At 40.1% G+C, this 15,369-nt stretch overlaps 1 protein-coding gene across 1 annotated transcript in view; it reads right to left on the bottom strand.

The window, feature by feature from the left end:
- bbs1 (Bardet-Biedl syndrome 1) overlaps positions 1-13,490 on the bottom strand; it is a 35,585-nt gene extending 22,095 nt beyond the window's left edge. The window contains exon 1 of the mRNA XM_008438119.3: positions 13,241-13,490. The gene's annotated coding sequence lies outside the window, so the exon portion shown is untranslated. The remainder of the gene's footprint in view (positions 1-13,240) is intronic.
- Positions 13,491-15,369: the final 1,879 nt, after the last annotated feature.

Here is a 15,369-nt window from a genome sequence, read left to right on the forward strand (position 1 = left end):
CTGCAAAGCGCTACAGGTAGTACTATTTCACAGACGGAGCGCCGCTTCTGCTCCACCTGGCAGTGACTCTCACACCGAACCTTTGCTTAAAGCTGCAGCATCTAACTTAAAAAAATACATTTTACATACGTATTAAAACTTTCGCTGTCCTAACATGAGACAGATAATCTCTGAAAAAATAATCGATCTCTTCTCTGGTCTGCATAATTACTCCGCTCAGTCAGAAACAGCCAATCAGAACTAGCAGTAATCAGCTAGCCGCCATGCTATCAGGAAGTTTTCATTCAGTAACTCAGGATTGTTTATTGTAATGGAACCTGTATTTGCCTTTGAATGTTAAGTTTTATACTTGAATTTTTTGGCAATGTTGAGAGGTTTTAGTTTGACTCTGCATTATTTAACCTCTTCAGAGCCTTCATATGTTTTCAGTCTGTTGAAGATAGTATTACTGATAGTACAATTTGTACAATGCCCGTTTTGATTTTTTCTTGGAAAAAGTTATTAAAAACATGATTTTGTCTAAATGAAGGTGAATTCATGGTTCCTTTTTCCACATAATGTAACCGGTAGTGATTATGATTAAAAAAATACTAATTATGTGATTGGTATCGGTGATAGGCCCTCATATGGGTGATCGGAATCGGAATTGGCAGTAAAAAACCTGATCGGCACATCTCTAGTCAAAAGTTATCAAAGGAATTTTCCTATGTCAAAGCATGTGGGCATGGCCAAATCTGGCCATTGCCATGAAACATCAAGATGGAATAACTTCCCCATATAGGCTCCCAGCTGCAACAAACTTCATTGATATATCACAGACCAGAGCTCATCACATTCAAATGGTCAATTCGTGACATCACTTTAGCCCTGCCCCCTTTTAACAGGAAGTCACCTGTTGGAAGGAACTATTAGAGCAGTTTACAACAGTCTTTCTTTCTGTTGGAAGAAAGACTGCTCTAAATTATACATGCCTCATCTTATTTACAGTAAACTTGTTAGGATTGACCTTAGTTAGCCTCTAAAGAGCCCAATAGCTGTAAATTGCAATTCAGTTCTACTGGGGTTGTGCATCGTCAGGGAGCGCTGAGGAAGACATCAGTGTGTGTCACCTGGTGGACAGGTGCTGGAACTGCGCGAGAGCGTCGGCGGTGGCGAGAGCGTGGCGGTGCTGGAACCCCTGCAGTCGCCAATAGGCCTTCGCCGCACTTCGCTGCGAGGGCCTCCAACACCGCTTGCGGCTTTAATTCAGTATGTTTTTGAAGAAATCTGCTTGTTCCAAATGTTATAAATAGACACTATACAATGCAGTGCAAGAACTAAGATTATTTGATCAACCTCAAGCAAAATTGTCCAATAACATGGTCATTCAGAATATTCAGAATCCCAATAGCATTTTTTGTGATATTGGGATTAGCAAAATAATGTTTTTTGCAATATTTTGCTAATAAATTGTTTCTTTACCCAATGGACCTTACCACAGGGGCCACGTTTCATTGGCTAATGCCCATTTTACGTCACAGCGCAGCTACCACGTGCGTGACCGTCTCACAAACGCAAGCTACAGTAGTAAACACATGCTAATGTACATTGTGGACTAGCAGACCGGCAGAAGGTTTTTGCGTCAGGACTCGAAAAAGAATGGTTCTCCACTGTCAGTAGGGTATCTGCACAGGCGATGTCAGATATCCTGATTGTATTTGTGGAACTAAAATTCACAGATTTCCTAAATCTGAAGCGGAATGCCTTGCTTGCATCAAAGCTTGTAAACGACCGCATTTGCAGCTCAACCGTTGTAGGATCAATAAGAACAAAGGAGTGTCTGCTGGTGTAAGTATTATTGCGTTGCTTTCTTTGTGTTTAGTGAATGAATAAAGAAAGTCAATAATACCACACATCCATTATGAAAAACTTTTAGCCAAGTACAGCATAATGGCAGTACCGATACAATTTCTCCGCCTTGAAGCCTGTCTGATACACAGTCTTACGTTAGCTGAACAGATCAATATGCAATGTGTACCGTATCTGACATACATTAAAGATTTTATTTTACCTGAAAAGGCTTTTTACTGAACTGCAATCGTGTTAGCCATGCTAATCGTGTTAGCCTCCGAGTACAGTGTATCAGGCCTAGGCACATACGAACATTTGCCAACAGAAATCACCCTCAAAGCCAGGAATGCCCGACTTACCCAGCCTTGCAAGAACAATAGGCGTCAGTGATCTTGTCCACAGCTATATTTATGCTGAGGGTCTGAGGATCTGCTGTGTTCCTCATCAACCGGTAGCATTTAGCTGTGACGCGCACAATCTTGGAGGCATCACATGGCTCAAAAACCTTGATGTCGTCCAAAAAAGATGACATGAACTTGTTGGTTCCCCTGTCCATTGTCGTGGCTGATATTTTTTGAAAATCCGGCAGAAATGCTACACTAATCGACTCAGAAATACTCTGCAGAGAGTCAGTCGAAATTAAATTACACATAGAAGCTAAGCACAGCAAGGCTTTGTTTGTGAGACATGGAGTCACGTGAGACTTTCGAGGGGCGTTTCTGGGCGGAGCTTGGTAAAGTCCATACCTTTCTGTTATGGTTTTTAATATGTTGGTTAAGCTCATTTTTCATTTGAACAGGCCTAAAAAGCTATAGCCTAATCTCTAGCATAATATGCATTTTACTATAAATTAAATAATATTTACATGTGGCTTTTATACACCAAATTCAAGAATGTCATCAGGCAATTTGATCAAACAGTGTTATTTCACTTTACAGCATGACATATAACCAAAAAAATAAAGAATTGACTGTAAAGATATGAGAGCTATTGCCTTGCAGCAAGAAGGTTCTGGGTTCGATTCCCGGAACCGGTCTTTCTGCATGGAGTTTGAAAAATGGATGGATGGATGTAAAGATATGAAAAGGATGGAACCAGAATTCCTGAGACTGGCACACATGAACTCAATAAGATGGCAGAATGACATGTATTTGTCTTTTAAATGTGATTTTTTAAATAGTTAAAGATACAATTTCAGAATTGCAAATGGTCTCTCACTGATGGAATGATATCTGGGTATCTATTTTGGGCACTATTCTGTCTCATAGTGCAGGTATCCAACAAGTCAAATTATGTTCAATATGTGTTATGATTATAGTAGTAATGTCAGAGTAAGGGCTTTGTATAGGATATCATCATCTGTATTGTAATGACACAAGCAGAATATCAACTACAAAGTTGATATACAAAAGGTGATGGGTACTCACATGGGTAAATAATAGCTTCTTTTTATTGTTGTAACACTAAAAACTCCCCAAAATACACAACAGTTTAAAATCTTTACAGTGATACATGTTTACAGAAATGCTTTGTAGTTTAAACCTTGAAATCTTGGCTTAATTTAAAACTTAAGGATCTAAACCAGGGGTCCCCAAACTACGGCCCGCGGGCCGGTCCGGCCCCCTGAACAATACCAGATTTTTTTTCCATTTACCGTATTTTCCGGACTATAAGCCGTTTATACGTGGATTTTTCTTCAAGGGGGCTCTTTAGCAGGAAGTGAATCATTGGAAGCCTGGTTACTTGCGCGCCAACATTGAGCCCACAAGCAGCAAAATGAGTAAGAAACAGATCAGATGTCTTCGGAAAGTTTCTTTGCAAAGAGGAAAAGGCCCAGAGAAGAGACAGGAGAATTGATTCATCCCGGAGCAGTAGGTGAGTCCCACATTACAAGCCCGCTCTGCATAACATGCGGCGACCTGCTGCTAATGAGGCAATGAAGCTTCAAGCTGCTTTGCCACAGAGACCAAGCAGGCTGTGTTCAAGCAACACAGCTCGGGTGTTATTGTCTCTCATCACTCCCAGGTGGGACCATCTAGATGCAGAAAAACAAGCTCAGGGCTCCTGTTAGTAATTATTGTGAGTTAAAATTTTCACAAAAGTAAAATGTTCGTTTTTGTGGCGCTTCTGTTATTTTGAAGGGATAAACGTTACCATAGCGACCAGAGTCAGAGCGTTTGGGCGATGGTCGAGAGGAGATGAGTCGAGCTTGTGAGTCTTAAGTCTGGTGTAGACGGAAAGATTTAAGAATTGTCGGCCGAGTCTCCAAACATCTGTGACCACAGAGCTGACAAAAGTACAACAGGTTCGATCGGTTCGTGTCTCCAAGGCAGGAGCAACACGAACCAATTCCAGTCACGAACATCCCTATTCCAGAGGATAATTCAGTAAAACCCCAAACATAGCAGGAATTTAGAATAACCAAACACGGATGACGATGTAGAAGCAATAGTGATAGTTTGTGGAGTCATTTTAAGAGATAAAAGACGTAACACTATGCTGCACTATGATTTGGAGGTGAATATGTTTTTTCATAGTTATCATTTTTAACTGAATAGACATAATGACCTTTAGATTTAATAATTAACATTTCCACATATCATCTCCGATATCCACCGGACTCTCAGTTGCGCTATGTCAGCTGTTTGGGATTCCCCTCTGTTCTTACGTCACCGCGCTTTTTGATTGGCTACCTGTCACATTCAATGGGTTGTATTCTCGTTCCAAGTCAGGGAAAACCCCACAGGCTGCTACAAAAGGGCCAACCCAAATAGGGCACATTCAGTATTTAGTGGGAACACCAACATGCAGAAGCCTTATCTGACTGTTCATCCCCTTACCCCGCTCACCCCCGGGCCGCAACAAAATTTCCAAGTCTTGACCGGTCCGCGGTAATAAAAAGGTTGGGGACCACTGATTTAGCACATGCTAGTAGCAGACACGAAGGACCAGCACTTTTACTGTTACAATTACCGTTCGGAAATTTCCGTAATAAGTTCTGTTAAATCTAATCTTGGCAACTTTTTCTTTCAACCCTAAATGTGATATTCAATTGACCTGTTATGACTCAAATTTTGGTTGTCCGTCCCCCTCTGCTGCATGTTGTGGACAACCTGGAGCGGTAGAGATATCTGCGGCTTATATGTGTATGTTTACTGGTTTAAAAAGAAAAAACTTGGTGGTTGTGGCTTATAGTACAGTGTGGCTCATAATTGGGAAAATACGACTATAATCCTTCCTGGAATTTGTCTGTGAAGAACCCAGAAAGGGTTATTTGGTTATTATTTATTTCATTAATAGTGTTATTATTTATTTCCTGACTTGTTCTGTGAAGAACCCAGTAGTGTTATTATTTATTTCCTGACTTGTTCTGTGAAGAACCCAGATAATGTTATTTGATTGTGCTTTCTGGAAAACAATATATTTTTACATTTAGGCACTCCTGCAATAACTGCATCGATTTTTGGTTGGTGGTGTGCCTAGTGATTTTTTCAATTAAAACAATGTACCTTGGCTCAAAAAAGGTTGAAAAACACTGCTCTATTTTACTGAGAAAGAGGAAGGACTGGATTGTTTATGTAAGTTCAAAATTCACAAATTCATAAATATACAGTCTATTTAAGGTAAAATGTATTACGCATAAAACCACACAAGGAAATATTGTTAACATCTGGAACAGCAGCACCATCATTCTGCGTTTCCATTGGTTGAGCATTTGATCAGTCAACTGCCAAACTTCAAGCAGGGATTGCTCACAAAACAGCACTTTTTTTAATTACAAAAATTAAACATCACATTAATAAGTTTGAAGCGAAGGCCTATTGTTTTTCAAATGTTGATTATTATTCAGCTTCCGTCAAATGAATCGGCTTTTTGGGGGCTTTATCATATTCAAAAATTCACCAAACTTGGCAGACACATCAAGTCTGCAAAAAATTTATGTATTTTATGGTCGATGCAAAAATCGCAACAGAAACAGCTCAACGGCGCCCCCTAGCAATTTCAAAAGACCCTTTCCTATTACCTTACTTCATTGTAGAGACATGAAATTTGGTACACTTTTAGAGCTCCCCAAGACGCTCAGAATTTACAATTAATGTCATAGTGCAAGTATGACAGGAAGTCGGCCATTTTGGATTGAAGTTCCGATTTTGACCCCATTTTGGCCGTTTAAGCCTTCGCATTTGATCGAACTCCTCCTAGGGATTTCCATCGATCGGCTTCAAACTTGGTCAGTTGGTTCAGAAGGCATGGCTGATTAAAAGTTATCAAAATGGGGACTTTCGTGCATGCTGAAGGGCTGATACCAGGGGTCAAAGTTCACCTACTTTCCATGAACCTCAAAACTGTTATATCTCCTACACAAAAACTCAGAGGTACCAAACTTTCAGTGATTTATCATCTTTGGGTACTCTACAAGACACAATGGTGAAATTTTGACATCACTTAAGCCACGCCCCCTGAGAACAGGAAATGTCATGTTTCACTGTGAACGGTCGCTATCTGACCCCTTTGACCTACCTAATTGACATGAAACTGTGTCCAGTCCACAGACAGAAGACATGTTGGTGTGTTGAGGTTTCCAACTCCAGCTGGTTTTGATGCAGCAGGTGGGCGTGGCAAAGTGACCTATAACGCCGTTGCCATTCGTTTGGCTGTGAATTCCACAATTTTGAGCCCAGCTGCACCAAACGCACTAGGATTGATCAAGATCCAACCCCGGACAGGAATCCAGTGCAATATTTGGTGGGCGTGGCCCCTAGAATATTTTAAATGACCAGCCCCAAGCCATGCTTTTGCTCAGAATTATGAAACTTGGTACACGTGTATCTTGTCAAAATGTATAAAAAAGTCTCTTTTAGCCATTGTCCAAACCCAACAGGAAGTCGGCCATTTTGAATCAAACTCGCCATTTCCTCTATTTTATAGACGTCACATCTGATCAAACTCCTCCTACAGCTTTTGAGATACAGACTTCAAACTCACTCAGCACACTCTTGTGACATTGAAGGTCAAAAGTTATCAAAAGAATTCTCGTACATCAAAGCATGTCAAACTTTGACTTTCAGAGCTGCATCAGACTTTCCATGTCTCATTATAGACCAGCCCTGATGACATTCCCGTGGTCAATTGATGACATCATCTAAGCCCCGCCCCCCTCCGACAGGAAGTTACCTGTTTTTTCTGAAGGATGTCTTACTTTTACTCTATGATTCAAATGGGTTGAATGCTGTGCCAACTGACATAAATTTAAATGATGATGAACTCTGTGAATGTTGGCTGCTGGCTGAACTGTGTGGGCGTGGCTAAATAGCGAATTGCAATGCTTGCCATATGTCTACGATCGTCTCTAATTCACATATGCATCATCCGATTTGCACCAGACTTTTTATGATTGACTCTGGTGAACCTCTAAAGAGCCCAGTAGCATTATATTGTAACTTGACTCCACTGTGCCGCCTAGATTAATCAAACAGCTGTACCTTCTCGCTACATGGCCCAATCTGCACCAGATTTTTTGTGCATCGCCGGGGAGCAATGCCGAATGCATTGATGCATATCGCCTGACGGACGAATGCAGGAGCCACGTGAGAGCGTCAGCAGTGGCTGGCGGAAAGCGGTGCTGGAAACCCCGCGATGGCCAATAGGCCGAAGCTGCGCCGTTCAAGGCTGCTTGCAGCTTTAATGTCACTTTATACGTACTTAGTTTCTGTCCTCTGCTAAACTAAAAGTTACATAGTTTAACACAGCAGACATCTTATTTAGAAGGCGGCTGACATATACTGCTAACCTTAATTTCATTGTGAAACATTTAACCAAAAGAACAATAAAATAAACACACCAAATTCTTATGGGACAATTCCAGCAATCAACAGCTGTTACATCCTCGATTCATCTGTGTGATTTAAAGGGAACTACGACTAGTTATAAAAATAGACCCTATTTGGGAAATATTTATCTCAGATGTAAAAACAATACAGTAATAATACTGTAGGTTATTTAGTTTTTATAAATTTTAATAAAATATTTTCACAGGAATGTCGCCATGTTTTTCACACTGCAATGCATTCTGGGTGTGTAAAGGTCCAATTGCCTGGCTCCTCCAGCCAAAAACAGTGATGAGAAACGTTATTAAGCCTTTTTAATTTGAACCAGAGCGCATAGAAAACGATCGGAACATAGAAATCAGAAGAAGTAATGAAGATGAGGAGGAACAAACAGAGGAAGAGGACAGTATTAACTGGTGTTTTGCTGCTGCCTTCAGCTTCATAATGAAACAATGAATGACACTTACCTCTGGTCGGACTGTGATCAAGTGAGTACTTGTATCAAGTAAGTACTTATGAAGCAGTGTCCAGTTAGGTAACGGTATGAACTGCGTTCAGTGTCATAATGGTTTTACAGTACCAGTGATCTAGCTCCACCTAACGTTCAGGTCGCATTCATCCGAACTGAACGTCACTGATTCTCAACAAATCTCACTATTCAACGCGCAAACGGGAAGAAAAACAACAACTATGACGGACTATATGATTGTTAATATGCTGCTCCATCCGGACAACAACTTCAAATATGTAAGCTAAGCTCCACCGTTAGCCTCCATGTTTACTTCCGCAAACACTGAGCACTTCTTTTTAATGGCGGTTGGTTGCATAAACATAATATAAGAGTAGGCCCCGCATTAGCTGCTCCGGCGCAGGAAATAGGGCGGCCATCTTGGAGCGGTCGTCCCTCCTACTTTGCTCAACCAAAACAGCAGAAGATGCCTCAGCACTGAGGGATATTGTTGTTCGGATCGATGAACTATTGATGTGAGGGCTCCACAGACAACATTTCACAAGTAAGATGGACATATTATTGTGTATATATTGTGATTAGAATATTACTTTACTGTATTTATGTCCACCGGCGAGATACCAGCTAATATTAGCTTACAGTGCTTGGTGTAATACCGGGTTCAGCCCCGCTATGAAGGCTAACTGAGATTCTGTAAATATAAAAAAATTAATTATTCTCTAACATTGACTTAGATTATCTGACACAAGAGCCTACATTAGAAATGAAACAATGTAACATATATTATAAAACTTATATTATGAGTTATAACTAGAGATGTGCCGATCAGGTTTTTTCCTGCTGATACCGATCACCGATACCGATCACTGATACCAATCACATAATTATTATTTTTTTAAATCATAAACACTACCGGTTACATTATGTGGAAAAAGGAACCATGAATTCACCTTAATTTAGACAAAAACTTGTTTTTAATAACTTTTTCCGAGAAGAAAACTAAACAAAACAGGCATTCTGCAAATTGTACTGCTATCGGTAATACTATCTTTAACAGACTGATAACATATAAAGGCTCTGAAGAGGCTAAATAATGCAAAGAGTCAAAATAAAACCTCTCAACATTGACAAAAAAATTCAAGTATAAAACTTAACATTCAAAGGCAAATACAGGATCCATTACAATAAACAATCCTGAGTTACTGAATGAAAACTTCCTGATAGCATGGCGGCTAGCTGATTACTGCTAGTTCTGAGTGGCTGTTTCTGACTGAGCGGAGTAATTATGCAGAGCAGGGAGGAGATCGATTATTTTTTTAGAGATTATCTGTCTCATGTTAGGACAGCGAAAGTTTTAATGCGTATGTAAAATGTATTTTTTTAAGTTAGATGCTGCAGCTTTAAGCAAAGGTTCGGTGTGAGAGTCACTGCCAGGTGGAGCAGAAGCGGCGCTCCGTCTGTGAAATAGTACTACCTGTAGCGCTTTGCAGCGGTTCAACAGCGAGAGCAGAACCGCAGCTTGAAGACTTAAATAATTTTGCGGGTTATTTGTTTAGCTTTCTGACCGTCATGGTAATCCGGGTGTTTGTTTGTAGCTGTGCGCTGCTTTTCCTGCTATCTGATCCTCCGTATGTCGTTTTTACTGCAGTAAGCCTCGATGTAGCCAAACTCCGTCAAGTATGGCATTGTTTTTATGTCGTATTAGCTTCGTGGAGTTGCATTTTGACGTGCATCAATTTTCCGCGGCAACACGCAAACTTCCCCATTCACTCAGTGCGTTATAGCTCCACATCGCTTATGAAGGAAAGAGGAGACCAGCTGCACAGGCAGGCTGCGAAATGACATGCAGGTGATCGGTATCGGCAACAAGTGCCAATGATCGCCGACCACCGATCATGCACTTTTTCACGAAAATTGCCCAGATTATGATCGGTGACCGATCGATCGGCACACCTCTAGTTATAACATTCACCAGCAAAGTTTACACAGGTGGTAAAGACTATTATTTATATGTAATTCTTTCACTCTGTCAAAAGTAAGATACATCCCAAATCTTCTGGTTTTGTTTTGAAGGTTTCCTAAAGACACGATGTGAGGAAGAAGAGGGAGATATCTATAAAGAGAGACGGATTCACTGCAGCACGGATGAATCTCACATCGGATTTTGGACTCAATCTCAGCTGCTGAATCTGTGAAGCTAGAAATCTGGAAAACAGCCGACAGATAATATATATTAGGCTGTACATGTTTATATGTACATATATAAACATCTAATATATATTATTCAGTATTAATCATTATTTATTTGTGTTTGTATAGTTACATAAATATGTATTAATATTACTAAATAATTTATTAAATAAATTATGAATGGCTGTGTGCTTTGTAATATGTTCATCATACATCGATATCAGAATATTCCATTCCTATTCTATTGTTAAAGCCACTAAGCATATTTAAATATGCCGAACTATGTATTAAAAACATACTTAAAAATACAATTGTTCATGAATGTAGCTTTGATAGATGTTTGAATATGGTTTCCAGTAACAAAAAAGTGTGTTATGATCGATTAAATGCACTGATTGTGCCTGCTAAACACATGCCGAGTTGAGTGGTGGACCGCTCCAAGATGGCCGCCCTAAGTCTCGTCAGCGACAATTGGCAGAGCAGTCCATGAGGTGTCTATTCTTATATTATGTCTATGGTTGGCTGAACACTGAAAACGCATGCGGGACACTTTCAGGTCGTTTGCCCGTTCACACTGCAGGACGCATACTGGTCACAATTACTGGCAGTGTGAACGGCCCCGACAAAAAAATCGGAATTGCCAAAAAATCGGAATTGGGTCACTTCAGGCTGCACTGTGAACGCACCCTTTGACGTTTGTAGCTGTGCCTGGTTTGGCATCAGCTGTGCTGCTTAGAGTTCAGTGCAGACCGGACCTCCATGGACCTGGCCGATCTGTGATGTCAATATTGCAGGCGGTATAGCTCCTAGGAGCGTCCAGCTCTGCTTGTTTCAGCCGCAGCACGGCATTTATTTTTAGCTCGTTAAGGTAGCGATCACCTTAAGGCTGCCTTAACGTTGTCTGTTAGAGCCGTCGTTGGTTCTGCTGGTATAAATGGCTCAAAGTGTTGTGGAGAAATGTCCAGGGTCCAGATTAGGTGCTTCGTTGTGTTCCTCCGGCTCTCGCACTGCGCTCTCCTTTCTTTCATGTGGGAAATTATCCAGATTCTTTCTCATTTTTTTTTTTTTTTTTATCACAGCCGTTAGTGACACAGTGCGGCATTATCTAAAATGACACCAGTCAAACGCAATATGATAAACAACTACTGGGGTAAAATGAGCTTTCCTGTGTTTACTCTGTAGACTCCGGTACAGAATGGATCATTATGCGTCATCAATCCAGCGGTGAAAAAATGGCGACCTCCATGGGTAAAAAATATAACAAAAAGACGTAAATTTTTGTTTGTTTTGGCGTATCAAAAACAGCATTTTTGTAAGTAATCGGAAAATTGCAACACATTTAGGCCAACATGTTCAACTAGTCCTGAATCCTTTTAACATTGTGAATCACACTTATCCCTATAACTGCATAAGCTATTAAACATGCTAACAACTAGCCATAATTGTTTGGCTTTAAACACAAAACTATCTCATTTGATTCACTCACCTTTTGTTCTTCCATTAGTGCAATGGAAGCTTCGGGGATCCCTCTGACACGTAAAAAGTCACTTAAATCAGACATCTTTCTGCTGGATCAGACATCCAGAACGCTAGCTGTCCGCCACAACTCGCATCTGTGATTCTGAACCTGGTTGCTTGCTGGCGCCCATCAGCCAGAATACTGACTTTGTCCTCTGAATTCTAAAATTTATTTATGTGCCACTGAAAAAAAAAGTTCTACGTTTTCTGAGAAAAATGTCAGATTTTTTTTTCAGTGCCCCTAATTCTCTTCCGTAGATCCCCTACATAACATGGTAACAAATAAATTTATCAGCAAGTCTTTAACTGTGTTTATTCCTCTAATCATCAACAATAAATCCTGTAAGTTTGAAAACATGTGCGCAATATTTGCCAAAGTTAGAAGGGGGGAACCAAATATTAGCTGTCTGAAATAACCTTTTCCCCTGTTCAAAGCTCTTTGGAGGTCAATAGATTATTTCAGGAAGCTGAAATAATTGGTTCCCCCCATGTAACTCTGGCAAATAAAGAGCAAATGTTACTATATATACAGGATTTATTTGTAATGAGAGGAATAGATACAGTTAAGAGTTTGTGAAAAAATAATTAGCTCCCATGTTATGGGGGATCAGTTTATTTCAGGTGGCTAACATATTTGGTTCGTCTCATAACTTTTTCAAATAATGAGCAAATGTTACCATATTTAAAGGATTTGTTGTTTGTGGAGAGAAGATTAAACACAAAGACTTGCAGGTAAATTAATTATTTCCATTGTTATGGAGCACCAACGGTTATTTCAGGCAGCTATTATATATGATTCTTCATAACTTTGGCAAATGAAGAGCAATTTTTACCAACTATACAGGATTTTTTTTGTTGAGAGGAATAAACACGGTAAAGTAATTTGTTCCCATGTTATGGAGGGGGAACAGATTATTTCGGGAAGCCGAAATATCCATCCCCTTCTACCAGCCCCCACCCCAAAAATTTGGGAAATAAAGAGCAACAGTTTCCAAATTCTCACAGATTCTTAGGTGAGATAGCATGTAGTATACTAGAAATTTCCTTAACCCAGTCTTCTGTCATATTTTACATTACAACCCGTGTTTCCAGAAATTTTTTCTGTAAGTCTTAATTTTGTGTGCCCTGTAACTATCAGCTAGCTTTATCCTATTATTTCAGCAATGACAAATCATAAATACCCAACGTGTTGATTCGAACTTCGTTCAAATCTTTCACTCATTCATTCATTGTACGCTACACTTAATATTTACGTGTTTTTAAAGTAATGCACTCATCATTGTGGTTCTGAATAATTAGCCACCAATTCTCCACAAGTCAGCTGCTTTTAAACAGATTCTGCTCAGAATCAAAGTCAATATGTCGGTGTCAGTCAATCAAGAGTTCTTGTTGATGATTAACATACCCCCTCACGGTCACCAAGGAGACAGTACTCTGCTTCTCTCGGTCCGGTTACTGTTTTCAGCCCGTACTTGTCGTTTTCTTGAAATGTGTTCACTCTGCTTCGATTATCAACGTTGCAGACGGTTTCGATGGGTGCGTTAGATACAGTCTGGGGATTAACCCTGAGCTGGCCGTTGCTTTAATCCACCAAAATCCGCTACCTCCTCCTTCCGTTGTTGTCCTTAGGTGATGACGTCAGTTTTCTCCGCCGGTGTTTCATTTCCAGAAAAAGCGAGAAGCATCTCTGGCGAGTAGGACCTCGCTCCAGCCCCTTACTGTTTGCTGCAGCGAGGTGTACTTGGAGAAAGCATGTTCAGAAACCACACAAATTTTCTTGGAATCAATAAAACATATCCATCCATCCATTTTCGTACACCCTTATGGGATCGGGAGGCGTTCAACCTTGTAAAAAACAACTAAGTATATAAAATTTTTGCATGTTTGAGCACACTTGAAGAAAGACTAATTCACCGGTATACTTCAAGTTTGTTAAGTATTATTTAACTTGATATTATTTTGGAATCACTAATTTTGTGCTTAATGTATTTTAAGTGTAATTAAATGGTAGAAAATCACAATTTGAAGTGTACTAAGTGTACTATTATGGGCTTTTTTGGAACAACTAGAGATGTAAGTATTGAACAAGGAGACAAAAACATGGCTAAATAAAAAATCAAAAACAAAAATTAAAAATGACCCTTGGGTTTTTATTTTTAAAATTAAATTCTGATATAATTGAGATAGGTATGAATGCAGTAGTGTATTTTTAAAACAAACAAACAAAAATAACAACCAATTTTAATAATTAATACTTAATACTTTAATAATATTAATATTTTAATAAAACAACATTTATGAATGTAAAATTTGGCCATCAGTATTTATCAGTACAGATACACATAGTTGCATAAAGACTACAATCACCTGGCTGGCTGAGAGAATTTGTTTTTCCCAAGAGCTATGAAATCCATCATCCCCCACTGCAGACACTCACACCCATTCGCTGCGTAACGAATTAAGACTTTTCTGAATCTAGACGTCAGATGAAGAGGCAGCTGGAGAGACTTAACCAGAACACGGCTGCAGGTCCAGATGATGTCAGCCCCAGAGACTTGAGCAGAGCACCTCTGTGGGATTCTGCAACACCTCTCAACCTTAGCCTGACCCAAAGAGAAGGTTCCACTGTTATGGAAAACATCCTGCTTGACTATAAACCTGATGCCCTAACATCCCACACCATGAAGGTCATGGAGAGACTCCTGTTGGCCAATGAATAAGCAGAGAAGCTTATTCATTCCGCCATGAATAATAAGCAGGCAAGCTTAGTCAGGGTAGTTTGTTTAGGGTAGATTAACTCCATGGAGTTGGAGTTGATGATGCCATCATATACCTGCTTTAACAAATCCATTCTCATCCGGACAAAACAGACAGCACTGTGAGGATCATGTTATTTGATTTCACCAATGCAGAAACACAATTCAGCCTGATTTGCTTTGTTATCAACTCCAAAAGACACAGGTGGAAGGCTCAACAATTGCCTGAATCTATACCTCATAAACAGACCACAGTTTGTGAGACTGCAGGACTGCGTGTTTAACCAGGTGGTCAGCAACACAGAAGCACAGAGCACTGTACCTTCACCATTCCTTTTCACTCTGTACACTTCAGACTTCCAGCACAAGTCCAGATTTCTGTCATCTACAGTGTGGGTGTATTAGAGATGGACAAGAGGCTGAGTACAGAGAACTGGTGGACTGCTTTGTGTCATGGTATGGGAACAATCACCTCATCTTGAATGTAAACAAAATAAAGGAGATGAATGTTGATTTCAGGAGAAACAGGGTTAGATCAAACCCTATTTCCATCACGGGAGAAAAACTGGAGGTGGTTGAGGAATATAAATACCGCCACAGTCCGTCTGTGCAACAGAATGGACTGGAGATGCAACAGTGAAGCTGTCTATACGAAGGGACAGAGAAGATCTGCAGCATAGATCTAGAAGATTGCATCTTGCTGCAGATTTTCTATGTCCTTTTGGGGTTAAGAGCATCATCTCTCTGCCGACAAGTTGGGGCAGCAGGATCAGGGATA

Source organism: Poecilia reticulata, chromosome 19, assembly GCF_904066995.2.
Source record: "Poecilia reticulata chromosome 19, P_reticulata-male-v2, whole genome shotgun sequence".
NCBI lineage: Eukaryota > Metazoa > Chordata > Actinopteri > Cyprinodontiformes > Poeciliidae > Poecilia > Poecilia reticulata.